Genomic DNA, 25,991 nt, shown 5'->3' with positions numbered 1-25,991 from the left:
ACACGGGTGTGCCCTTTAACACAGAAAAAGCACCCGTGTTATTTACGAAATTACCGGGTAGAACTACTTCACCCGGTAATTTCGTTTTTTGCTTAAAAGGGGTATTCTTTATGTATATGCACTTCAGAATGAACCATACCCCTTAAACACACCAGAAAACTGGACAGTGCGCGCCAGAGGCGTGCTGCAATTTTTTTTATGGTAATGCCCATTCCATATAATGCCACACACTGTAATGCCCATTCCACATAATGCCGCACATCGTAATGCCCATTCCACATACTGTCACACACCTTAATGCCCATCAAGCATAATGCCACCTACCATAATGCCAATGAAACATTATGCCACCCACTTTAATGCCCGGTACACATCATTCCACCCACTGTTTTATTGTTGCAGAGGGGACTTACATGCTCATTGCCAGGCGGTCTGGCATGCTTACTGCCAAGGTGTTCGTTGCCCAGGGGGTTAATTTTTAAAAAGCAATCTTCCTCCACCTAGGATGAACACTGCCTGCAGCTGGCTCCTGCTCGATGTGGCACAATTGCAGGCAAAACGTGCAGGTCACGGGGAGGTGAGGTGACCTGAATCAGAGCAGGTGGGAGACCAGGTGGGCGGGAGGTGGGATAGAGAAGGTAGGAGACCAGACAGGCGGGAGGTGGGATGGAGCGGGTGTGCGCGATGTGCGCCGTGATGTCTAAAGGTCATAACGGGGCCGGTGGGCTGACATTATGGAGCTGAGCGAGGCAGCGCAGTATGGTGGCCAACTTGGGTAAAACTGGTGTTTTTTTAACATATCTATTAATTCTCAAGTTTTAACTGTTTTCTTTTGCAGGTAGTGACATTAATTAGTAGCGTTCATGCTAGCTATATTTTGCGGGGCACTACACCCTGCCCGTTTTTTCCCTTCATTCCTGCGCCCTGCCCCTTTTAGAACTATTATGCTGCGCCATTTGTGCTGCCACTGATAGACTGTGAAAGGCGGAGGGACGGGATGCGGCAGTCAGAGCTGTGCTGACAGCCACTCTCATCTGAAGTCAGCGCTGAGTGGGCTCTCAGCATGGTGGGGGGTGGGATGTGGCTGTAAGTGCAATGTGTCAGCTCTTCCAGCCACATCCCGCCCCACTCCCCCCTCGCCTCTCACCTCCTCTGCTTAGAGCGCCATGTGGATCCTGCACAGGGATCGTGGGGGATCCACAGGTCCCTATACAATAAACGTGTGTCAGTGTGCCTCAGGTCCGTATACAATGAATGTGTGTCAGTGTGCCCCTGGTTCCTATACAATATGTGTGTGTCAGTGTGCCCCAGTTACCTACTGTATACAATGTTTGTGTGTGTCAGTGTGCCCCTGGTCCCTATACAATGTGTTGCACCCCTTGGTTGGGGGGTGAGGGACGGGATGGGTTTGGAGATTTTGGTAATGGGGGGAGGGGTGGGGGCGCTCAGGGGGCAGCACCCTGCCCTAAAACATCCTAGAGTGAACAATAAATGTGTATGGCAAGAATACCCAAAAAAATGTGTTGAGACCATCTTGTTATCTGGAGTATGAAGCACATGTTATTTTATCCAACATCACCTTAATGGGACATACATTACTCACAGTGCAGTTACCATACTCCATGCCAAATTTAAAGAAACCAAATCTTGACTACCTGTCCAAAAATAAGAGTTACATCCAAGATGGCCAACTCCAAGATGCCCACAATTCTGGTGACATATCCGTACAGATTTTCCCTCACTCCCATATCATATGTGCAGAGAATGAATTAAACTATCCTTACTTACAGTATATCCTTTTTATAAGGTTGCTTCCACACTTATTGACCATCCTGTATTTGAAGAGGCGAGTAGCTGGTCGCTCTGGTATTTTTTTTTATTATGCTTAAAGCATAGCCAAATATGTCAGCAATGTTTTAGGCATAGCTTCTAGATTTATAGCAAAAAGAAAATAACTGTGAAATGTCCCTAAAAACAGTAGGAAAACCTATTTGGGTAACCTACTTCTGTCTGTTGCATTTCGGTGAAACTCTGAGATCTCATGTTCCAAAAATGAAGTTATCTGAAGAAGTGAAACAATCCAAAGATCAAGAATGGTGAAACCTAGGTGTCTCACAAAACAAAAAGAGGTAAAGGTACTTGTGTAGTTTCATGGCTTCGCTCGCCCATGCTGCGGGCTCGGTGGCTCGCTACGCTCGCCACGCTATCTAAAATCAACTCCATGCCAATGTGGATAGTGGGGGTATGAACTATCCACATTGGCATGGAGTTAAGTTACTTTATTTTAGATAGTTTGACGAGCGTACCCAACCCGAAAGTAGCACAGCGCCATGCTGGCGCCGTGAAACTACACAAGAACCGAGGTAAATTCCTCCTTAATTCTTACCACAGTTACTCTTAAATACAGTTGTACTACTGCTTGTGGAACATAATCCTAGAATGTAATTTCCAAGTTCTCCAGAGGAAAGGGAAACAATTGGAGCCCAATTACAAAATGCATTGGGGGAAATGTATTTTCAGTTGCAGACATCTTAAGATGGTGAAAAAGCCAACCACTTGTGAAACATGTTTCAAGGATGTACATCATGATGCATCACACTTTTACTCTGATAAGTATCTAACTATTATTATGATATATTTAATTTTCTTACTTCAAGTATAGTTTTGCTGACAATGTATCTTTGAGACTAAATGCCCCCATACAGTAGTCTGACTTTTCCAAAAAACAAGTCTGATCTAATCAACCTGACAGCTCATCCAGGGGAAGGGTCATAGGGTCACACACAATTTGGTTCTTGATGTGACAAGTTTTGCATGTTACAAATCGTGTGCGATTTATCACACGCACTTACCGGAGAGCTGAAGGCGGAGGGAGCCATAAGCCAAGTGGGGCGCGGGGGGGAAGGGGCTGTTTGCAGAGAGCCGGGCAGGGGACACAGAGAGGCAGTGGATGGTGAAGGCGGCAAGGGGACCAAAGAGCCAGGTAGGGGAAACTGGGCGGCAGGCACACATAGGAAAAAAACACATACAAATGACTGACTGACTGATTGGCTGAGAGCTTTCTATTTAGATTTTGTTTTTTGGATGATAACACTTAGTACACCTTTTGCACTTTGGAGGTTATTCTGGTTGACACGCTCACATGCAAATTCACACTCAAGTCGTAATTAATCTAATTACGCATGCGCAACTGCCGTAGTGCGCATGTGCAGGTTTCATAGTCCATGCACGCTTGCACCCTTGTGCACAGAAATACGCTTGTGAACGAGCACACCAAATGTAGGCGTGATGTGAAAGTTTCTCTGGGCTCGGCCTTGCAACAGGGCAGAAAGTGGGGCTCATACAAGGAAGTTGACAATATGTGCAGGGTGGTGGCTTTGCGTGTACACTTGCAGTGCTCGGTCTGAAAAACCTTCGCAAGAAAAAAGTGACTCTCAGGGCAGCAGTTTAGCAGACCAATGTTCGCAACACCAAGTAGCATGCACAATAGCTAAAATACATGCACCTGCACACAATACTCACCCATGCACCATACAAGTTTCTCTCATTAACCAATTAACTAACCACATCTACTCAATGCAGGCACACGGTAAGCACAATATTGCACTTTAAACATTTCTATCTTTCATGCTTCATATGTTTATTAAAAAAAATCTTCTACAAAATACAATGCCACGATACCACTCAATCACGCTATTGAGGAGGTTATTCTGGTTGGTGCATAAATTTCCGAATTCTTTCGAGCGGACTGCACACCACGCTGTGCGGACATTGTAAGAAGAAACGCCCACAGGTCCTCCGCATTCGGACGGACTCGCTCTCTAAGAAGAGGGTGTGTTTACGGGCAACATCCAAACTGTGCGTGTGCGGTGGCCACACAAGGATTCTGCACGGTCTTACAGCGTCAGAATGGACGGGAAGCTGCACGTACGCACCAATGCGGTGTATTTCCACAAAACTCACGACTATTCTCTGAACTCATAAAATGTTATGCTTTCCCTAACTGTAATACATTTTTCATTTGATCCCCAAATGTGTGCTGTTATTGCTGAATGTAAAAGTGACATGTCTATTTATATTAGTGATACCAAGTTCTGTCCATTGCTTGCAGTGTAAATGTGTGTAAAAAATGCAGCCGTGCTTTCAGCATATATTTGTGTGTTTTGTAATGGTCCATTTAGGCTGCAATGGTTCCAATTGAAGCAATGAAAAGAGTGTAATTAATGAGTAATCAGTAGAGGAGTGGATTGTATTGTGTTCAGCTGACATTGGTTCAGGTGCGGGCGTACTAATTGGGCGATCCGAATGCCTCGCGCATGACCGTGTGGTTTCCGCAAAGCAATACTTGCTTATGGAGACCGCATATTTCCTGCCTTTTGGTTCGTTTGCAGTCGGTGTTCTATCCGAATGCACGCCTACCAGAATTAGTGCACTCCCTCGTGTACACCCATGTTTACGCCCAGTTTAGCCCACTTTGAAACTACGCCCCTGTGTACTTCCGAATGACGCCCATATTACGCCCATATTTCCCAAGTGAATGCGGTGTACATTTCTGTACGGTATTAGTGAGAACAAGTACGGAGACCGTGCGTGGCACATGCGCATAGCGTTGCCTACGCATGCGCAGACGGCTAAAAAACGCCATCCGAAAGAATTCGGATATTTACCCATCGACCAGAATAAGGCCCTGAGTCCTTTTATTCTCAGAACCAGCTTTATTATTTCTAAAAGTATTCCTGGTTTCATTCTTATTAAATGGAAAGACACATGTAATCCACTGTAACAGTCGCTCCCTACAGTACAGTATCTCCATTCACAGCAATGTAGACCATGTGGAAGTCAATTCTATGAGATACAGTGCAGTAGGGAGCGAGTGCTACAGTGGATTTCATGTGTCTTTGCATTTAATAAGATCGAAACGAGGAAAACTTGTAAGAATAATAAAGCTGATTCTGAGAATTAAAGCCAGAACTTAGTACACAGAGTAAAGACAAAATGACGGAAGGGTCTGTAGCCTACTAGAGGCATACAAAGTATGCAGCAACGATGTATGTGGACATATCTGTATGTGAATAATATTAACCCCTGGTACACTTTTTAAATAGTAAATACAAACATAACACATTGCCTTAATCCACTCACCCAATTACAGTTATGAAAAAAACTGTGCCCAACATAATATTTATAGAAAAGCTGAAAAAACATTGCTCAGTACAATATTTTAGCAACAAAAATGAAACTTTTAATCTATGGTGTTGAGTGACACACCATAATGACATATTTTTAGTTGGGGAAGTCAGACATAAAACAAACATTATTCATCTATGTAATAAGGCTTCTTTGGTAATGGGCAGGCAATTAGTAAATTTGCTCCAATAAACACAATGAAAGGAGGAACATCATGTCATTAAATAAATGGCTGAGAATGGTTTGGCTCCATGCGTATGGTTGGAGTTGCGAATTAATTCACCAATAGAGGATATCCATACACACACACAGTGCCTGATCTTGCGAACAGGATAGTTTGTGGCCACTCCCATTTGAAGAGCGTTGCGAACACTCATGTTCGCATGTGGTGTGGTTGTTGCTTTGCAGACTGCGTGCGTGCGATTGCTGCTCACACGGGTGCGTGCAAATGTGCATGCGAACGAATCAACCAGAATAAGGTCCTTTATCTGTACCTTTAAACTGATTCCCTGTACCTTGCAACTTCTCAATATTCCATGACTCCATTGCCTCTGGTCTACAACGCATCCTCTGCAATGGTTGGAGTTTAGATGGGGCGGAATTGTAGCTATCTGTGCAACTGCAGCTCCCTTATCTTTTCTTTATTGTCATTCATTCCTGGACTGTCCTCCACATGCTCACCCGCCTGTTTACTGCTCTTTGCATTAAAGCTAAGTCTCTGGGCTTTACTGTCTGTCCCGTGGAGTGCTGCTCCCCCTTCCTGGTTGGATATCACTTATACTTATGCTTCATTGCATAGGAGATGGCACGTGGGCAACCATCATGCATTAAAGGTGTACTGGGTCAATACATTTTTATATTACCTTTTTGGTATTCTTCAATTAACATACATTTTAAAATTTTGTCATATTTTTGTCCTTTCTTTACCATTTTAGATTAAACGAATAAATACAACCATTAAAACCTGTGATTAACGGTATAGTTCTCTATCTAACGTTGAATGTCACAGAATACATTGCTTGACACACTCCTTGTATACATAATAATATATTTCTTTCATTGTGCTTTGAATATTTGTTCAACTATTCTGTCTAAAGGCCCCCATACATTAGGCCGACTTGTCCGAAGGACAAGTCGGACCTAATCTACTGACAACTCCCCGGGTAGGGTCACACACAATTTGGCACTTGATGTGCCAAGTTTTGCATGTGATGAATCGCTTGCGATTCATCACATGCAGTCCCCGGGGAGCTGCTGTCAGAGGGAGCCGGGAGGGGGGGCGCAGGCTGCAAGCACAGAGCCAGAGGCAGTGAGTTTACTTACTGCACTGTGAGGGGACCAGATTGCCGGGTAGCGTAGGGAAAGCCGGACCGGGCAGCAGCGAGCGCACATAGTAATAAAACACACAGAAATGAATGGACAGCCAGTGATTGGCTGGGAGCTCTCTGACTGAGAGACCTCTCAGCCAATCACTGACTGTCCATTCATTTCTATGTGCGCCCGCTGCTGTCCGGCTTCCCCCACGCTACAGGGTCTCTGGTACCCATCACCGCGTTCACCGCTCCGGCGCTGCTTGCGGCGATCACCGCCCAGGTCAGTGCGCCTCCCCTTGCATCAGCCCGCCCTGCTCAGCTCCCCATATGCCGCGTCCCCCGCCCGCCTCCAGGCTGCACATAAGATTTACCAAATCTTATGTGCAGCCCGTCCAACCTCCCGACCCCGACCCGATGCGCACGGGACCGCGCATCGGGTCGGATGGCATGTCTGCACATACGATTTGGGCCGATTTCACTGCCCGATCCATCCGAATCGGGTGAAATCGGGCCCAAATCGCACAGTGTATGGGGGCCTTAACTTTGTGAGAAGGAAAATATATTTTTCTTGTTTATATAAAAAATGTATGTCGTCAAACTGTTAAATTATTGTTTATAACCCTTTACATTGTATCCTTACTATGTAGCATATAATAAAGAACTCTTAAGCAGAGAAGATGGACATATTTTAATGCATATTAATAACAATGTAATGTTTTAAAAAAGATAAGAAACAAAGAGTTCCCAAGCAAAGTATCTTTTTTATTCTTGTGTTTCTTTGGATGATATATGACTCTTGGGAGCACCACCAACTAACATATGCAGCATACATTTCCTGAAGGGCAAATGTCTGACTTATTGGTTTACAATTTTTGACAAATAACTATTTTAGATCTTCCTGGGCTAGATCAGTACTGAGTCTTATTCCTTTCCTCTTTGATATGAGTGCAACTTGTAATATGGCATGTAGAGGAGTATCTTGCAAAGATATGCCCATCATCATCAATTTGTACCAGGCATATGGCACTAAAGAAGGTATGTCTTAAGGCTACCTGGGGGGGGGGATTTAATTGTTGGCATTTCTGCTCCCAGCTCTCCATGTTGGCAGGCAGAAATGTGAAGAGTGGCAGGTTTGGGTGCCCATGTGGCACTTTTCACATTTCCCATCACTTAAATCAGGTTAGCCATTTTACACTATAAAACCAGGCACTGCAGGGCGTGATCAGAGTGTAATAAAAAACAATTGAATAGCATAACCCCATATAAGGCACAGTTGCATCTGTGTGGTAAGTGGCAGGAGCAACCTGTGTGTTTATTATTTAACTTAAAATAAGTTGGTTACCTTTCTCCAAGCAAAGCCCAGAGAGGAGACACCTCTTACCACTTAAGGGGGCAGGGCCAGGCTTTTAGTATATACAGTAGACCACAGACCCCAAAATATGTTATTTGTGGGTCTGTAAAGAGGGGCAGGCTAAATCATGTAAAACGGTTATTAAGCCCTACCCGTAACATCTCATGCTGCCAACATTAATTAAGAAGCAGGCAGGATGTAGGGGATCTGGCCACTCTCCTGTGGGTGTGGGGGGCTGACCAAAAAATCATCAGTCTGCTGCAACTTGCAGGACAGCAGGCAAGCGGATAAGTATAAGTACTCTTATCTTCCCAGGCCATAAACATACATAGATACACCAGGCCAGGGGCGTAACTATAACTGTGCGGGCCCCATAGCAAGATTCTGAAAGGGCCCCCCCAACCACCACTGTCATGTGTGAGAGAGGGAAAGGGTGTAGGGGAGAGAAAGGGGAATAGACAGGAAGGGAAATAAATGAAGAGAGACAGATTGAGAAAGAAGGTGTCGGGTATAGAGAGAGAGAGAGAGATAGAGAGAGTGACAGACTGTCAGAGTCGGAGAGATAGGGAAAGTGTGGGAAAAGAGGATGGGAGAAGAGAGAGATACTGTATAAAGAGAGGTGAGATGGAGGGGGAGTGATAGAGTGTTGAGAGAAAGAGAGGGGGAAGGTGGAAGAGAGAGTAGGGCAAAGAGGAGCTAGAGAGAGAACAGGGGGAGAGAAATAGTGGAGAGACAGAGGGAAGCGGGGGAGTGAGAGCATACTCACAACTTTGCACTCCACAGAGTTGGGACCCGTCGCGCTGCTCCTGTTCGGTGGCGCAGGCTGTGGCGTGTCTCCTGTGCCCTGCCGTTCTCAGCTATATCAGCACAGGGTCTTCTGTATCCTGCAGTTAGCAGCGCTGCGGCTCCTGCAGACAGTCCTAAGCCACTGGGTCTCGTGTGCGCCGCGGTCCTCAGCCATCAGCGTCGAGTGTCCTGTTCTAACCATCAGCGCGTAGTCTTCAATGTCCTGCAGAAATAAGCCCCAGGTGTTCTGTCCGCTGTAGTTAACAGCGCCCGGTTTCCTGTGTGCTGCAGTCGGCAGCGTCTGTCTCCTTCTACCGCCGCTGAAGGGGGGCATGGGACAGCGGCACAGCCACTGCCCGCACTGCAGTATGTAAAAAAAAATTAAAAAACACCTGAAAAAAAGGGTGCAGGCCAGGGGAATGCCAGCTGTCCATGGGGCCCCCCAAGTGGCCGGGCCCCATAGCAGTTGCATCCCCTGCACCCACTGTAGTTACGCCACTGCACCAGGCATAGTAATGTTCTATGTGTGCTTCATTTAAAGTCATGCTGTAGGATCTTTTTAAACTATGGGTTATCCTAAAATCTCAAATATTTTATAAATTTTTATGTCAATCTATAAATATAACACAAAAGGCCTTATTCAGTATTTTGCCCCTTTGATAAAAAATATTACATTTTTAATTTTCAAAATTGCGACCACAGCACATGAGTTACATTGGGTCAAGGTCCTTTAGCCTACTTGGACTTTAACTCAACCAAAAAATATTTTTTGCACAGCAAGAGGACATAAGAGACAATGAGGTTAGCGAAATCAGTGACACAAGTGTTCACAACTACAAGCCTTGACATTTTGCATTACATTTTGTATAAAACAGCCTTCTCAAAAAACAGGAGCATTCTCAATTGCTTATTCTGAGTACGACATCTGTGCAGTGAATTAAATATTTTAGCTTGGCAATGAGATTAAATATTACATATTTAAGGTAGCTATGAACATCATAAAGAGATCAGACAAGAAAGGAAAGGAAGTGGTAGCTTCGTAATAGTGACAGCATTTTAGGTGGATTTTTTATTATACTATATGGGGTTTATTTTGGAGTTCTATTGAAGATGGGATGTTACTAAGGGCAACCAATGAGATTATATCTATTATTTTCTAGAAGGTGCTAGATAAATAAGATTCTGATTGGTTGCTATAGGCAACATCCCATCTTTAATGTAAATCCCATCTTAGTAAATAAAACCGTATGTGTTGAACATTTATTTATTTATTGGATGCAGTTAAAATCTCGGCGGTCTGGATCCAGGATGATAGAATCCCGTTGCTGGAATCCCAACTGCCACTAAAAGACTGGCACCAAAATTCCCACATGGAACAGTATGCTGACATTGGAATACCGACAGCCAGTATCCGGTTCATAAGTATGGGGTTTCCCACATAATTAGGCCAAAGAGAGGGTTTAGGTTAAGGCAATAGGGGACATTTAGAGTTAGGGTTAAGGGGGGGGGGGGTTAGGTGAAAGGAGAGAGGGTAAGGTTTTGGCACTCAGAAGGGGTTACGGTTAGGCAGTGGAGTGGGGGTTAGGTTTTGGCAGCAGGGTAGTAGGGTTAGGGATAGGCACTAATGGGGAGGGTAGCTGGGGGGGGCTAAGAGTTAGGCTACAAGCAGGGAGCATTAGGCTTATAAGGGTAGGGGGTGAGGGTTAGGGTACTTATGGATGTCGTCTGTCTTTTGACCACTGGCATCTCTACCATTGGGATTGCTTATGTATCCCTTTTTTTGTATCTCTTTTGTAATAGAGCACTGCCAAGAAATATTTTTTGTCTCCTGTCAATTTTTGACAAAACATGGACATTGTAGAAGAAAGTGAAATCTTAAGAAGAATGTGTGATGTTATTTTAAGATTGAATTTTTGTCTAATGCAGTATTTCCCAAACTGTGTACCTGGGGTGTCTCGGGTTACATGCAGGGGTGGCCTGGGTTGGTGATCCAGGACCAATTAAATTATTATTATGTTAATGTACTGTAATAGGCAAACCAGTGCTTGTGTCTTCCAATCCTAAATGTCGACAAATAGAAGCATAAGCTAAGAGTGATATATAAACACAATCTAATTAAGTTAATATTTTTTCCTGAATTTCCCAATAAGAAAAGTTTTGCCTAGGAGTGATGGAAAAAATATTATGATTCTCAAGGCCAAGTGGTTCTAAAAAGTTTGGGAACCACTAGTCTAGAATCATACAGTTATGATACAGTTGAGTTGTGCTGAAGTTTGGGTACTAAAGACTACAGATTTATTGGATATTTGAAAAATTCACAATGGCTCAGATAATACACATTATTTTCAAGTAAAGCAGATCAACTGTAAAATTCATTGATATGTGAGTCCAATATTTTTAAAGGTGTTACCACACACTTGTATGATTTGGGCACTTTTAACCCAATTCCGAGGCATTGTTCCAAGAAATTTGATGAAAAGTACAGAGATTGTATGTGCCTAACCTCCAATTCCAATCGGATGCACGGCCCTGAGCCCATTGTATCGGTGCTGGAGATTGCAAGGGCTGCAGGAATGCATTAGGAGTACATACGATATATGGCATGCCATCCTACCGCCTAGGAGGCCAGAGGACAGTTGTCAGGCTATGGCATGTGAGGGAGGCATGCAATACCTTGCAATGATGTTGGCTTACCTTTAGGCTGGTATCCTTTCAGCTGCAGTAATTTACTGCTACTAATAAGTTTGCCCAGGCTATTCAATTAGCCCCAATAACTGGCACTTATTGGGGATTAGCAGCCCTCTCACAGTTACAAATAGGATAAGGAGCTTATCCCAGATTCCATATGATAACGCACGATAACAGGTAATTGTTTTGCTGAAAAACGGTCTATAACTGGTTAGTCCAATAATGACCAGTAGGTTAAAATAATAATAAAAGATATATATTTTGGGCCAACCTTTTATCAAGAAACCTGTTCCAAAGAAAAAAGGTTTCTAAAATAAAGCTAAGATTTTAAACAGCCACAATAAAATCAAATTCCAAAATGTACCTCTGTTTAGTAGCTCCCCAGCTTTTTAGGGGAAGTCTATTAGAAATTCCACTTCACCAATATTAAATGAAGGGACCATGGACCATGTCATTCTACAGCAAAAGGCCCAGTAGCATTATTTCACAAAGTAATACCAATAATATTAGTCACAGGGAACCATCCTGGTTCCAGCAGCGTTATGAAAGGAGAAAATATAGAAACTATCTCATACTGCCTCTCGTGTTTGATCAATCTGAACTACAAACTGCATAAATCCATTTCTACAAGCGAGCACAGAAGCTCAAGATAGGGCCTACTTAATAGTGTCAGACAAACATATCTGTAGTTAGTGTTTAAAGACGGGATTAATCTGTGTGTTAGGTCCCATGACAAAACTCAGAATAATATTCTTTTGCCGTTTGGTTAGCATGCTACAGTACGTACATTGTTGTCTTGGCTACAAAAAAATCTGAGCATAATAATTTACAGACAGATGTAAAAAAGGACTCAACATAATTAAGCACAGCATTCTTCTATTCGTTAAAGAAATACATTCCTGCTGCCACTTTTGATATAAAATAAGCTTTATATGAAAGAAGAGATAACAGCTATTCTTGTAATGTCATGTAAATTTGAGGGTTTTCTGCTGCCTAGTGCTTTTAGCTGCCACTCATAGTCGTGCAAAAAGATGAGCTGGTAATTGGAGAGAATGAAATGAAAGATGTGGCCAACTGCATGGGCAGTCTCTGTGGCAAGGTGCTTAATAAAAAAACAAGAGGCGAGACAGACAGGAGCGGATCAGCAACGGACTGAGTCACAACATAAAATTTGTGAGTGATAGACGCCGCTGATGAGGCGTAAACACAAAAGCGTCGCTATAATCTAATTCTGCAGAACCCTGTTTTTGCATAATAAGCAACAATAGTTTCAATTAATAAAAATCAACTACAGCAGCCATTTATTAAGGTTCCACATTTTACTGAGTGTGAATACAATTGTTCTAGTTTACAAGCATCAACATATTTAAATAGCTGAACAGATTGCTTTTCACTACATTACATCAATATAGAGAATATTGCTAATAACTGTAATTAACACAGGACTCCCGGATTGCTGCTAAATGGCAGAGAATCGCCAATGCTCAGCAATGGCTTGAAACAAAAGTGGCAGCGATTACAGTTATTTTATGTGATAATCCCATGCCCAGACATTGTTTATTTCTCCCCAAATTCTGTCTCGATCAGTTAACAGTTTGTGTAGCCTGCTTAATTTAGACAGTAACTTATTTCAATATTTGATGTAATCATTTGACAAGGGTTTGGTCCCAGTTTCCAGCATCTGCTTTGGAGGGTGGAAGTGCAGGGGCCGTTGCCAAGGAACGGTGTTTGCCCTCCATACATGGGCAGAGATGCCGATGGGGGGACAACAACTGACATCACCGCAGGGCGGGCTTTTTTAAATAAAAGCCTTGCTCCCCGGACAGTCGTACGCCGGTGACAGCATTCTGTCAATGACTGCTTGCAGTTTCCCTGCCCTCCAGCTCCTGGTCCTCTGCCTGGTCCTTGCTGAATCCACAGTCCAGCGTGTGCCTGCACCTGTCCATTGTCTCTGGAACTCCTCCTGACCTAGCCTGCACTACATCATCTTGTCAGTTAAGTCAGAGGAGTTTCCCTGCAGCTATTTATATTTTATTGTTTATAACCCCTTTTTGCATTGTTGCATTCACTGCATTAAGACGGTGGGCTGCTGGGTTTACCCACAGTTCCTCTGTGACTCAAGCCATATCCATGTTTGTATTTTGTGGTAACACCTTGTACATTGCTGTATCATCCACTCTGTAGCTATTTTGTATCATTCGTATCATCTTGTGCATTGTTGCACCCGTGGGTCCCTTTCCCACATATCAGGGGATCAGGGTGTGAGCCGCCAATTATTAACTCATTTCTTGCGGTCTTCCAATCCCATGTGAGCAGCCTTGTCCCTCGTAAGACCTGGCGGCACCGGGCTGGAACTGGACCTAATTCAGCCCCACAAGCGTGGCTGTTTAAGGTGAAGCCTTAGCTTGCAGGAGGCAAACAGAGGCTCTTGTAAGAGGCTTTATTTAGTTGACGTATGCATGTAAATACAGTGTATAATGTGTGTGTGGGTGTGTGTATATATTTAATTATATATATATATATATATATATATATATATATATATATATATATATATATATATTAGTGCTGGGCAGAGCAACACAGTATTTTCACATCAATGCTGCAACACTTTAATGCCGATCATTTTTTTTAACGCATTAATGAGCTGGGGGGAGTAGCACCGCAGAGGCGCAGTGTCTATGACAGCTTTACAGAGACCTGCACTCCTCCCACAATGGCAACCGCCACAGAGTAGACATGCAAGAGGTACTCCTGAAATTCTAGTGTCTGTCCCATTGCCAGGGGTCCCATGCTCATTTCCATAGGGAGGTAAATGCTCATTGCCCAGGGGGAGGTAAATGCTTGTTACCCAGGGAGAGATAAATTCTCATTGCCCAGGGGGAAGGAAAAGTTTTTTTTGTTCGGAAGAGCGGCCCACGAAGGCACAGAGTCTCTGACAACATTAGCGACCCTGCACTCCTCCAAAAATGGCCAAATCTAGCGTCTGCTAGAGGTGCAGGAGGACCTCTAGCAGCTGTCTCCTTTGCGGCGGTGGCCATTTTTGGAGGGGTGCAGGGTCTCTAATGCGGTCAGAGACTCTGCGCCTTCGCGCGCCGCTCCTCCCCACAGCATGGAACCCCTGGCAACAAGCATGTAATCCCCTTGGCAATAAGCATGGATTCCCCTTGGCAACAAGCATGGAATCCCCCTGGTAATGAGCTATAACACCTGGCAACGAGCAGGAACCCCTGGCAGGGAGCATGTATGTAAGTTGCACCAACAATGCGATTAATTGCAGACAAATAATACAATTAATCACAATTAAAAAATGTATTCTTTGGGATCTTGATGGTCACTATACTGACGTTGAAATCCCGATTGCCCGACAGTCAGGATTCCAACCAACGGGGGCTATTCTCCTTTGTGGGATCCAAAACCCCCATAGAGGCAGAATAGAACCTGTGGTGAGCGCAAGGGGATATTTTTGCGATTGTCCCTCTGAGTACCAGCGGGCGGGATTCCGATGCCTGTATACTGACCATCAATATCACCCCTCTCTGGAAACCCCCTTGCCAATCCTGTGTTTGCCCCTGGGCTTGCATGGTGCCATGAAGGCATCCTGCAGCATTTAGAACTTTCCAAGCATGCACCTGGCATCTCTGGGCACTTGTGTTCTTTATGGTCCTGATGGAAAATTCCAATGGCACTGGGAAATAACCTCTCTGAAAAGGTCTTTATACCGTAACTCTCATACTGCATCTTTAATTAAAAGCCTTTAGCAGATATATATAAAATGTGTTAAGTACATATATTGTAAAAGATAGCATATGCTATGGTGCATAGACATTACCATGTTATCTTCTGTAAGATGTTAAATTTGTTTCAGGTTGAATTTCCCATATCCAAAATATTTAGGACCAGATGGATTTTAGATACCCCATTTTTCCATATTTTTGGAATATTTGCAAACCATAAGAAATTTCTAAACACAGAATGCATTTATGTTTTTATATTAATTGAACACATACTGTAGTCTGAAGATAATTCTGTATATTATTTTTAATATTTTTTTACAATGACCCATCAGAAATCACAGAATTTATTATCTCAGTCGAACTCGCAGAGCTTTGAATATGGGAGACTCCATTTGTATTCCATAGGTAGGAGGTGGACACTTATTGTGCCCATACACAGTGCGATGGTCACATGCGTTTTAAACTTTTTAGTTCAAAACGCATCGCATGGAGTTCAAATCGCACCATGTTACTATATAGCTTGCATAGATGCGATGCATTATAAAATATTATCCGTTTTTAGGTACTGTAAGTTGGAATGAGCCATAAGACCTTGCCTACTTCAATATTCTTTTTGCCCCACACTTTATACACTATCACTATTATTCTCATTTTCCATTTAAACAGAGTTTAAGCACATTTAATTGTAGTCATCTCTAGGAGTAAATGAACACCTTCATGTACCTGTCACCATGGTTTTATTCTGATCTTATACAAAGTTTTATCAATGTACTGTATAATTTCTCTAGCAACCAGATACAATGAACTTTGTAAGATTCTTTATAGAACCAATACAGTTTTGAAGACATATTATAAAAAAAAACAAAGAAAAAAAGATCCCTACATGGTAATGCAATAATAGCTGAGAGTAATTGATCCCTTGTAAAAGATTATATACATGAACATTACAGAAAACTGTATCCCAGGGACGTGCAGTCAGGGGAGGCAGGGGAGGCAGAGCCTCCCCTGTCATAATGATGAAAATAATAAAAAGAAGATATATTTATATATCTTCTTTTATTATTTTCATCATTTCTCCCTCTCCGGCTGCCTCCCACCCTCTTACACTGCTGCATGTGAGGGTGGGAGGCAGCGGGAGAGGTGCCTCCCGCTGTTAACATTAAAACTACGGGCAGCGGGGGGCGGGTAGGGGAGGGCAGGGGGTAGGGTGCAGCAATGGGCTGTAAAAGCCCATTAAAAATGATTGGGGAAGCGGCATTCATACTGGTGCCGCAATGACAGAGGCACCAGTATGAATGCACGCCCCCAGATGTGATTGGGCCAGCGGATCCAGTGCTAGATCCGCTGTCCTATCACACACATGCAGGGCAGAGGATGCAGCAGCGCGGGCAGCGGGGACTGAGTCCGGCGCTGCTGGGAGAAAGCCACAGCCGAGAGGACAGGTAAGTCCGCCCGGGAGGGGAGGGGAGAGGGGGGGGGAAGAGGCCTGTGCTGTGCCATGCCCGACCGTGGCAGTACGGGGGGGAGTAGGCTCCCGCATGTACCCCCTGCTGCCTGTCCCCGACTGCGGCAGTGCAGGGGGGGGGGGGGGGAGTAGGCTCCCTGCATGTATCCCCTGCTGCCTGTGCCCGACCGCGGCAGTGCAGGGGGGGGGAGTAGGCTCCCGCATGTACCCCCTGCTGCCTGTGCCCGACCGCGGCAGTGCGGGGACAGGGACGGGGAGGGGGGGAATGCCGACGCAAGTACCCCCTGCTGCCGGTGCCCGCGGTGAGGTGAGTGCCTCCCCAGGCAATGTCCTCACCGCACGTCACTGCTGTATCCGGACTATTTGTCTACAACAAGAAGATGGACAGCCATTAGGTCGACACCATTAGTTCGACAACTCAATAGGTCGACATGCCATTAGGTCGACATGCCATGTGCCGACAGGCTGTATTTCATGCCCTACCATCCACTAGGGCAAGGTGTGAGAATAAAATAGTATGCCGTGCCCGAAGCATTGCGAGTGAAGCGAGTGATGCGAGGGGCTGCGGTTCACTTCAAACTGTGTCCATTTAGACTGTGTCGACATTTGGGTAAAAAAACTGTGAAAAACCCCATGTTGACCTTTTGACTGTCGACCTAAACACTGTCGGCCTAATGGCAGTGTCGACCTAATGACATGTCGACCTAATGGCATGTCGTCCTATTGAGTTGTCGAACTAATGGTGTCGACCTAATGGCTGTCTATCTTCTTGTTGTAGACAAATGGTCCCGCATCCACAGAAATCAGATGACATACTATGCATGAGCATTCAAAACACTGTTCCATCCATGATCTGAAATAAATTTTCCTACTATATTGATATGCCTAGACTATCCATTCTATATAGGGATCAATAATCCTAACACCTAGTTCGAAAATCACTGTATTCACTGCACAGCAGAGAACAACAGTGTACAATGGTGTCTGCTTGAAGACCATGGATACTGCAACAGAGTAACAATCATATGGAGATAAAGGATACTTACGGATAACCGGTGGTGGGGATGCCAAAGTGCAGAATAACATTGCCGAATCCCTATTGAAGGGTATTCCAATAGGGGTTGGTTAAGTATACTTACCCCCCCCCCCCCCCCCCTCCAACCTGTACCTAATTCTAACCCTCCCTGCTAGTGCTTAAACCGAACCCACATACCCTGCTGCCTAACTCTAACCCCCCCTCCTCGTGCCCTGCAGCCTAACCGTAACCTTCACCCACCCTCATCCTTAAGTCCCCACCTAGTGATGATCCTATCTTCCCCCCTTCCCTAATCAGCTCCATATACTTATGTTCGGCATCACAGTAGTTGGGTTTCCAGAGCTGGTCTCCGGTCTGTAGTCAGGATGGTGGTGCCAGCATTGTGAATGCTGGCATCCCCACCGCTGGGATGCTAAATGCACTCCAAAGATAGATAGATAGATAGATAGATAGATAGATAGATAGATAGATAGATAGATAGACAGACAGACAGACAGACAGACAGACAGACAGATAGATAGATGCAAGTTGAACCATTTAAATGACATTAGAGGAACACTCACGTGTCATGACTAAGCATTAATGCGTCATGACTACCTGACTTCTGAAAGCTACTGTACAGTATGTTGCCCAGCCTAATGCGTTAATAGTGTTCAAGAAGAAAACATATCATAGACATGCAGTAAATCATTCCAGAAGTGGACAAATCAAAATTCATGTTAGAAACTAAATAAAAAATGTAATGAATAAAGATGCTAACTTGTAGTACTGTTTAATGATGGTTATAACGCTTTGCAACCTTACATTTCTGTTATTTAAAAAATATATATTTTTTAAACAATTGTATAAAGATTAATTGTGTTTTAATGACAAGATCCTTAACTGAAATCTTATCTGAACACACTGTTCTCTAATAATACAAAGAACATTGCTGATCTGATAATATTGAATTGTACTGTATATATAGTCTATAATAGAAACAAGAGGGTACCAAGCTGTATAATAACTCTTGCCAATGAAGGGTTTCTTCAAATAACCGTGTGCATGCTTCCAATTACAAGCAATGCTTTTGTCCCTCACACCTAATTTGTCCCTTAGTGACATATTTGATAAATGTGACACAGTTCTTGGAGGACGAACAATATTCTGTTTTCATAGTCATTCATTGTTTATTTCCCACTGGGATAATGCTATATGTCTGTCTCTTCTTTGGTTTGAAATGTGTTTCCCTGCTTGCACTACTCCTCTGGCTGCAGTACCAGTTGTGTTTATACGCTGGTCTCCTATCATTGTGTAGACGAGGATGAGGTGCTGTGCAACCATCCATGTTACTGCATGGAGGAAGAGGGATATTATACCTAATAGAGAGTGATATAGCATATTATATTAAACAAGAACATGGATCACCCTTATAAATCGCTTTCTTTTATACATACAACACTGCAGAGGTTTATTTAAGTTCTAGTGTATCTAGGTGTAAAAATATACAATACACCTGTACAGTAACTCAAGTGCAAGTACAATGCCATGCTTTGAATATAACCATTCAAAGCATTCCATTGCACTTGAAAATTCCATTCCATTTTATTAGTAGTATCATGCATCATGTACATACTTAATAGGGGTTTGCAAAGGGTTTAAACCAGAAGGATGCTGTATTTTTTCTCGGATGTGCGTCACTGACATGAATGAGCTTTAAAGATTTTTAAATAATTTTTGTCTCACACCAATAGAAGTTCAGTTATTCTCTTTTGTTTTTAGATCAAAACAGTGAGTATTCAGAACTTTACTCATCTCCACCCAATCACAAAACAGACAGCATGAGAAAACGCTTCTGATTGGATAAGCAATTGCTGATACTCTTGGTCAGTTTATATCACAGTCATTCTGTGGAGAAGCTTTTACTTAATAGTGTGCAACATCTCCATTTAATTTGTTTCTTTCCTATATACTGTATTACAAAATAAGGTTTCCCTTGGACTACAAATAAAACCAGCATGGATCACACTTTGTGTATATTACAGAGTAGATCGGTATGGCCTCTCTGCACTTGCACTTTTTATTTTCATTGTTAGTTGTCCTGATGAAGGGCTTCTGCATCGAATTTATTGACTTCATGACTACTCTGCTTACACCCATGTTTTGAAAAACATGTAACTTTTATCGGTGAGTGCCACCTCCTGTCTTCATTTATTTGAAGTTCACCTGCATGTACAGTATATTACAGAGATAGACCAATTACAAATATAAGGCCCCATTTAATAATGAGACATATCCCCTGCTCCTGATGAAAATGTGTGAACATGTTGAAACACGTTGAGCCAGTGGCGTAACTAGATACATGTGGGCCCCATAGCAAAAGTTTTTAAGGGCCCCTATTTATCACCTAATGCTGAAAAATGTATTTAGCATATGATGCTTTGACAGGCAAAGTGGGCCCCTTTCAGCTCTGGGCCCCATAGCAGCTGCACCCCCTGCACCTATGGTAGTTACGCCCTTGCGTTGAGCCTTCACCCTTCCTGCTCCAGTCTGCACCTTGTTATGCCTTCATATACCACTCCGGACAGGCTTCCCCAACTTAAGGATTCCATCATCTCAGTCTTACATGCAGCAACAAGCCAGGTATTCTTATACCATTCAATCGCAATTTCCATCTCCCTTCTCTGAGTGAATTTGGATACTCCTGCTGGGCAATCTCTGGGACTATTCTTCAATCTCCTCCAGATACAGGAGACACCACCACCAAACTCAGTCTGATAACTATACATTTGTTTTGGTGCATATGAACTGCTGCTATAACATCTACCTAATGGAGCTATGATGCTAGCAAAAACTTTATTTTAAACCTTTTTTGGTACTTGTTTCCTAGCACGACGCCCCCGATTTTGATTGTATTACATCTTATACAATCGCATTGCATCGTGTGATCTGATTTTTAATTGTACAAGCACCCTGATGGGTGCTTTTAATGTTAAATGCACCCCCATTGGCAACACCACCCCCACTATCAACGCCAACCTGAAGCGTGGCGAGCGCGAGAGGCGGCGGTACGCGTCCTCTGACCTTTTCATACCCCCACTTGCCACGTCTGCGTGGAGTTGATTTTAGATAGTGTGGCGAGCCCGAAGCGTGGTGAGCGGACACGGATTACTTTACATGTTTTGCGCGTCCCATTGTGGGGCTCGCTTCGCTCGCCACGCTTTGGGCTCGTATTCCACGTCCCCTCGCCATGCTTTGGGCTCGGTGGCTCGCTGTGCTCACCACACTATCTAAAATCAACTCCACGCCAACGTGGATGGTGGGGGTATGAAATGGTCGGAGGTTGCGTACCACCACCCCTCGCGGGCTCGATGCGCTCACCACGCTTCGGGTTGGCCTTGATCCTGAGGGTGGCGTTGACTATGGGGGGGCCATTTAACATTGTAAGGACCCATCAGGGTGCTTGTAAAATCAAAAATCGTATACGATCGAATGCAATGCGATTTTTTATTGTACAATATCTCATCGCATACAATGTGATGGGCGCCGTGCTAGGAAGCAAGTACCCCTTTTTTATCATCAATTATAATTTTTTCAAAAAAATACTTTTTTGTTCCCCATTCTTTTAGAGAATTTTCTATTTTTTCAATTGTCTTGTTTATTATATTATGTAATAAATACTTTTGATTAATCAATTGCAACAGTGATTTATTCAGTCAAACCCTAGCACTGTATTCACTGTATTCACACATTCCCCTATACAGCAGCATTAATTGTACTTGTGGTTCTTGGTCCTTTTTATATGTGTATGTATGTATGTTATTCATATTATACTTAAAACAGAAGAGAGTGTGACATCTATGGTCCTGCTAGGAGACAGTCAGCCACAGAAGTTATATCAATTGCTTTCAATTAACTGATTCAATCTTGCAAGGAAGGAGAGGTGCCCGCTTAGGAGCAGGAGCCTGGCGGCAGATGAATCCATTGCCTCCCAGAGTTCCACCTTTGTAGAGTATCATTATATGCATACATTTTTGAGACCATGGGAAAGTCTGCTTATAGGCATACAATAATGCCTATATGATGGCAAAAACATTTGTTAGATTCTCAACTTTTCAAGGAACAGTATACATTGGTTATGACCTGCCAGTGATTACTCTATTTTATATGGAAATCATTTCTCAGAGCAACCTATGACAATTGCTCCTTTTGCATAAATCTTTAGAGTAACTACGAATTTATGTCTTTATTTCCACAAAAGACAAATACAGTATCCGAAGAGAATAGTAATTCAAAAGAAGATATTCTGTTACCCAAATAAATGCTAACAATAAACAGCATTACTAGTAACTTTAACTGGGTAGCAATATCATAAAACTAGTCAACACATTGCAATTCTAGTCAAAATATATACAGTAGGACAACATGGTTCGGTTGGCTGTTTTATCTTTGCATTATGATACAAGGTCTACACATTGAAGTAGAAGCAGCAAACTGTACAACTTTGACACTCCTGGGTAGTTAACAAGCAGCCTGAACCCACCCCCTCTCTATTGATACCTTACATTCCCTTTGTACATGCCTCAGAATGGGAGCACACAGTATTTCCATTTGAAATAAAAATACACCAGATGCATGATACAATCACATGGGAAATGCTGACTCTGTGCAAAGATACCAGGTTGCTGTTATTAAAACAGCATCCTTTTATTTTTCTCATTAAGGCTAAAGTGTGATGATGATGACAATGATGCTAATGTTAATTCATATTTGAAAAGAGATTGTATCAGTATAATTATTATAGTATTATTATTTTACAGCAGAAAGCTATTTTATTATTATTATTGTTAAACTTGGAACATGAGCATTCTGCTTGACGTACATACAGTATTTGATCACATGTTCCCAAATATTCTATTCATCCCCCTGTCATTAAAAATGCAATTTCCCTGTGCAGATTGCATGCCATCCCCTGGGAATGATACCACCACTGATTATTTGAAAGCAACATCAGTTCCCTCATGGTATATTTCATCGTCTCCCAGGCACGTTGTGGTAGTATTAAATAATAAGTCATCATGTCCATGGGTGACCTCAACATCACCCTTTTTATTTTCCACTCCAACAAACAAAATAAAGAAGCCCTCCATCCGTCTGATGTACCTAATGTGCTGCGATTACAGGCATCCTTGTCACTATGCCTCTACCTAACTGCACATTGCTTCCAGAGATTGCAAATAGGCTGGCACCTGTCTACCCCACATTCCTGACATCTCAGCCCATGCACTGCATGCAAATACAGCACCTATTAATGCCAAGCTGATGTGTGGCAGAGCATAAATCTCCCTTTGTATCCAAGGGTACAGAAGCCTTCCTAAATGTGACATGTGCAATAAAAGGCATGCATTGTTCTGGAAGACAGCAGTAGGTAACACAGTATGCCTTGATTGTACAATGCAGAGAACCACAGCTCTATAATGGCAGGTGCACAGCTCATCTCATGCCCACACTCCAGTAGGGTACCACATCCACTCCACAACATCTGCCACAGCGGGACTGTGTCTTCCTGCTTCCTCTCATCAGCATCCCCCATCCATCCATCCATCCCTGCCCGCAGCATCGTGCTTACCTTGGCCGTCTCCTTCCCTCTGCTGCCCGGCTAGGAGTCCCAGTATACCGTGCCGCTGGCAGGAGACACGGTCCCACATGCAGGCATTCTGCTTCCTGCCCGGTGGTGCGTTATTTCCCGGTAATCCTGGCTGTGTGCATCAATCACGCATCTCCCTGCCTAGCTCCGTATCTCGCATATCCCAGCCAGTGCTGCCGGAGACCCTGGCTTCTCTCTCACGCGTCCCCGATTTGAATTAATGGAAGGAATTAGAACGCTACTTGCTGAGGAGAGGAGGAGGGGACGCAACTAATACACGGAGCATGCGCCTTGCGGGTCATTATAGCGCCTCTCTCCCTGCCAGGCACTGCTACTGGGTAAGGAGGCAAGAACATGCAGTGTGCAGTGCACTGAGCAGTAGATCCGGAGATGTATTATTTGCCATATTAATTAATAAGGCTTAAACACAACGTGCTCTACAGACATCTGTACATTATTCTGACACACCAACACATGTAGTAGTAGTAGTAGTAATAATAATAATAATAATAATAATAATAATAATAATAATAATAATAATAAAATGTTATGTTGGATGTTGTAGTTGTTTTATAACTGAAGTTGTAAGCAGGCAGTCGAATATCATGCTCAGCTAAGTAGATGTAATCCTCATTACACTACACATTGCTTGAATTCCTTTACTCTATCCTTGCAGCCAAGGGCATATCTACCATAGGTGCAAGGGGTGCAACAGCTATGGGGCCAAGAGCTGAAGGGGCCCATTTTTACAGTCTACGTTGTGTGTGCACAGTGCTACATGTATTACCACCAGTTGCTAAATAGGGGGCCATACAAACTTTTGCTATGGTGCCTAACCCCCCCAGCCACCACACACACACACACACACACACACACACACATACACACACACACACACACACACACACACACACATACATACACGCAGTACAACTGTCTAACATATTTCTGTAAACTTACACTCTGCAAACTTGTGCTCATTGATGTCGAGATTCCGACAATAGTCTCCTTGGGGTAGTCGGGATGCAGGCATCATCATCATTGTGAATGCCAGCATTGCCACTGCTGGGATGCTAAGCGTTAATGCTAAAAATTAGATAATAACTAAATACAAAGAACTAAAGATGTGTTGGTTTGGTTTTACCTGGATTTACCCGGTTCTCAAAGCATGATCTTATTATGTTATGAGTGGGTCGGTGTCATTTATGTTCTGTTTGGGTTTATATGTTCTCTCCTGATCAGCACTTCGGCTTTTGCTGATCCACTTTGCCTGGTTTTCTTGCATACCTTGGCCTTTGGGTGTGGCTGCCTCCTAAACCACTGGGTATTTAGGTATGCTCCCAGCATTGAGAACCTGCTGGTTATAGGGCCATATTCAATGAGAAAAATTTGCCGTGCATGGCGAGAGATTTTTTCTCTCGCCATGCACTCGCCCTGTTCCGGAGGGCTCGCTAACCCCTGCAGTGGACGAGCGTCCGCGGCAGGGAGCCGGCAGGGAGCCGGGGGACGGTGGCAACCAGGGAGATTAAAGTCTCCCTGGCTGCCCCAGAACATATGTGGAGGGGAGGAGGGCTCCCCGGGACCCAGGCAGCACAAGCCAGCGGGGGACCCAGTATTCACTGCACCCAATCGTGCATATGTAATGATCGGGTGCAGTGAATATATGAATATCTAATGAGAGCTGCGGCCCCATGCTGGCTGCTCTGTGTACAAAAAAAAAAAAAAATCATTATTTTTTTTATTAAATATATATTCATGTGCTATAAGCACATGAATAAAAATAACATGCCCCTTCACAGAAAAAAAATCCTGATTTTTTTACACCAAAAAAAAACACCTTTTAGTTTAAAAGTTCACATTCCAGTTCTCCATGAAAAGATGGAGAATTGCTAAAGGGAGAGACACGGCGAAAATCACTTAGAAAGACGGCGAAAATATCACATTGAATAGGGTGGTTCACTTTTGGAGAGCAAAATGCTCCTTCCAACGCGAAAATAGCACAAACTCGCCATAAAACACGGCAAATTTTTCTCATTAAATATGGCCCATAGTCTTGTTAGTGTCCTGTTACAGTCCTGTATCAGTTTTGTAAAAGTCCTTCGTATTTCTGTGATATTCTGCTGGTTCCTTGTTATTTCAGTGTTCCTAAGTATTATCAGATTCCTTGCTAACAACAGTTTGTTTATACGCCAGAGTTCAGGCTATTCCAGCCTATCTCTGTAGAGTCCTGCAAGCATAGCTGCCGTGTGTCTGCAATCCTGCCTGTATCAGAGAATCATTACTTCCAGTCTGTGTTCAGCTTCTGTGAGATCTAGCGGCCTCCCCACACATAGTAGAGGAGGTTGCACCTTTCATTACCCTCTGCTGTTGGTATTCTCACAGTGCCCTAGGTCTTGTCCTGAGATAGTATTAGTGAGGCTGTCAGAATGCAAGCCTCATCTCATACTTACTAGTCCTGTGTATATTGTTGTTTGTTTGTCTGTCTCACAGCAGTTGCTAGAGACATTGGTTTAGTCTGGCGGATTGGTCACCAATCAATCAGCAAAATTTGGTAATAGTTTGGTTTGTTGCGATGGATTCACATTTAGCGGTAGGGGCCACATATATTTTGTTCTGTCTTCGTCTGCAAGGTTGCATATCTTTGTCCATGTATATGTTTATTTGTATTTTGCGGCTATTAATGGTGAAACCTAAGACTTGCTCAGGTGCCAGCTGAATCAGGGTATAGTAATAGCGTCAGAGTCAGGCTCTCGTGATGCTGTGGCTACACCATCTCGGCCACAGAGGCACATTTGAGAACCG

At 43.5% G+C, this 25,991-nt stretch overlaps 1 protein-coding gene across 1 annotated transcript in view; it reads right to left on the bottom strand.

Moving 5' to 3' along the window:
* PLPPR1 (phospholipid phosphatase related 1) overlaps positions 1-23,467 on the bottom strand; it is a 173,004-nt gene extending 149,537 nt beyond the window's left edge. The window contains exon 1 of the mRNA XM_083183883.1: positions 23,172-23,467. The gene's annotated coding sequence lies outside the window, so the exon portion shown is untranslated. The remainder of the gene's footprint in view (positions 1-23,171) is intronic.
* Positions 23,468-25,991: the final 2,524 nt, after the last annotated feature.

Source organism: Crinia signifera, chromosome 1 (genome assembly GCF_055691185.1).
Source record: "Crinia signifera chromosome 1, ASM5569118v1, whole genome shotgun sequence".
NCBI classification, from domain to species: Eukaryota; Metazoa; Chordata; class Amphibia; order Anura; family Myobatrachidae; genus Crinia; species Crinia signifera.
Note: the sequence above shows the minus strand (reverse complement) of the source record. Positions and strands in the feature narration are given on the sequence as shown.